At 54.5% G+C, this 2,500-nt stretch overlaps 1 pseudogene; it reads left to right on the top strand.

Annotated features, from left to right (window-relative positions):
- LOC143262993 (large subunit ribosomal RNA) overlaps nucleotides 1–2,500 on the top strand; it is a 7,678-nt pseudogene that overhangs the window by 2,065 nt on the left and 3,113 nt on the right.

Raw genomic sequence — 2,500 nt, 5'->3', positions numbered from 1 at the left:
TATTATATAAATCGCAGCATATTTTGTTATTATATACATGCACAAAAAACACCCATTGGGCGAAAGGGAATCCGGTTTCTATTCCGGAACCCGGCAGCGGAACCGCATACCATTCGGGCCCTCGTAAGAGTGTTCGTCGGGGTAACCCAAAATGACCTGGAGACGCCGTCGGGAGATCCGGGGAGAGTTTTCTTTTCTGTATAAGCGTTCGAGTTCCCTGGAAACCTCTAGCAGGGAGATAGGGTTTGGAACGCGAAGAGCACCGCAGTTGCGGCGGTGTCCGGATCATCCCCTCGGACCTTGAAAATCCAGGAGAGGGCCACGTGGAGGTGTCGCGCCGGTTCGTACCCATATCCGCAGCAGGTCTCCAAGGTAAAGAGCCTCTAGTCGATAGATTAATGTAGGTAAGGGAAGTCGGCAAATTGGATCCGTAACTTCGGGATAAGGATTGGCTCTGAGGAGCGGGGCGTGTCGGGCTTGGTCGGGAAGCGGGTCTGGCTGACGTGCCGGGCCTGGGCGAGGTGAACGGCTCTCGTGGCTGGGATCCGAGCTCGGTCCCGTGCCTTGGCCTCCCGCGGGACGGTGATGCGTAATATAGACCTCTTGTTAGGTCCATTAGCCTCTCCCGTCCTAGTCGCACAGGTACCTCCTCGTGGTTCCCGACGGTAACGTGATGTATTGTTTGGACCTGTCCATTCAGTGCATTGCGGCTAAATCCTGTGCGACAAGACGTGCTGCCTAGCAGTAATGAGCCGCTGTAAGGGTGCAGCCCACCCAAATGGCCTGCCTTCGCGCTAATGTGGCGGCGGCTCTAGTCACTTTGAGGGAGGCATGTTATGGGTCATGGGGTTGCCACCCCCATGGCTCTATTGTCGTAGGCCCGAAGAATCAAAAGAAAGATTATGGGTCAAGTGACCCATTGTCGGCGGGCCCTCGGGCCACTCGGATCGCCGACCCTACGACAGCGGCCACAGTGGATCGGAATGTTTGTCCGACGACCTCGAGAAATCCCAACCAGTCCAGTAACGACGCACAACATCCTGCGTCGCGGGGGGCACTACATCCATGTCCCCATTGTTCGCGATCCTTTCCCACTTCCATCGGGTTAGGGGTCCATGTGAGGAGAGCTCATCCAGACGAGGCCAACCAACGAGTGCAGGTGGCCGTAAAGAAGGTTAGGTGGACTCAGGAAGAGACTGAGATGGTGGCGGCGGCTGAGGCGCTTGCGAGTGTGCAGGGCAACGTCAAATTTATGAATGAACATCTACTGACGGTCTTCGACAATAAATTCAGTCTTGATCGACTGAAGGGCCTCAGAAAGAAATTGACGTATAAAGCTCTTGTTACACAGAAGATCGGTGTATGCCGCGAGCGTGGACCTGCCGTTGAGTCTCAGTCTTCAACCTCCAGTGTCACTCAACATCACGACACAAGTCATCGACAGGCGGATTCGCCTACTCCTGTTCAGGAGCACTCTGCGTCGGCACAGCAACATCAGTGCCAATATATTGACGCTATCCGTAAGCTGATTGATCCGGCCGAAAGGGTGAAATCCCATGAAGCGGAGGAACTCGTAAGTCTTGCGAGAACGGTTCTTAATCGAGAACCAATAACACCGAGTGCTTGTTGTCGATGGCTTCAAAGAGTCTTTCCGACGCCTTCTGCGAAAGTAAAGGAGCGGAGAACACCACTGCTCCGGCCACCTAAAGCTGCACCTGCCGGGCCCGTGCCGAGGTGGAGACTGAGGAGAAGGGAGTATGCGGCCATGCAGGAACTCTGGAAGAAGGACATGTCTCGCGCGGCCAAGCTTGTACTGGATGGCCCGGTGCAGGCTCAAACACCAACCGTTGGCGAGATGGTGGAGTACTGGACACCTATGCTCACCAGTCCTTCTGTCCCCATTGAACACCTTCATCCAGTTCAGGAAAGGGAGGACCTGCATTGGATCGCTGAGCCGGTTCGTGGCCATGAGATCCAGGCCAATGAGATCCCGCTCTCCTCGGCATCGGGTCTCGATAACATCTCGAGCAGGCAATGGAGGAGTGTGCCAGTAGTTCTAAGAACCTTATTTTATAATGTCATCCTTGCGGTGGGGGCATTTCCATCTGAGCTCCTGATCAGCAGGACGGTATTTATCCCTAAGAAGGACGGAAGCTCAACACCATCCGAGTTCCGTCCTATAAGTGTGGCTTCAGTCGTCGTTCGTCAGCTGCATAAAATCTTGGCGGTGAGATTGGCAAAAGCCGGTCTCATCGATGAGCGGCAACGAGGAGTACACGATGGCTGTGCTGAGAACGTGCTTGTACTATCAACTGCCCTTCGTGACGCACGGAGCTGCTTAAAGCAGCTTCACGTTGTGTCCTTAGATGTGGCCAAGGCGTTTGACAGCGTTAGTCACCATGCCATAACATCGGCACTAAGGGGATTGGGACTCCCGGAGCTCTTTGTGAGGTACATAACAGCGACGTACCGTAATAGCCGAACCGTGCTTCAGGTCCGT

This window comes from Megalopta genalis, unplaced genomic scaffold (genome assembly GCF_051020955.1).
Source record: "Megalopta genalis isolate 19385.01 unplaced genomic scaffold, iyMegGena1_principal scaffold0260, whole genome shotgun sequence".
NCBI classification, from domain to species: Eukaryota; Metazoa; Arthropoda; class Insecta; order Hymenoptera; family Halictidae; genus Megalopta; species Megalopta genalis.
The sequence above is the reverse complement of the archived record's forward strand: the minus strand, read 5'-3'. Positions and strand labels throughout refer to the sequence as shown.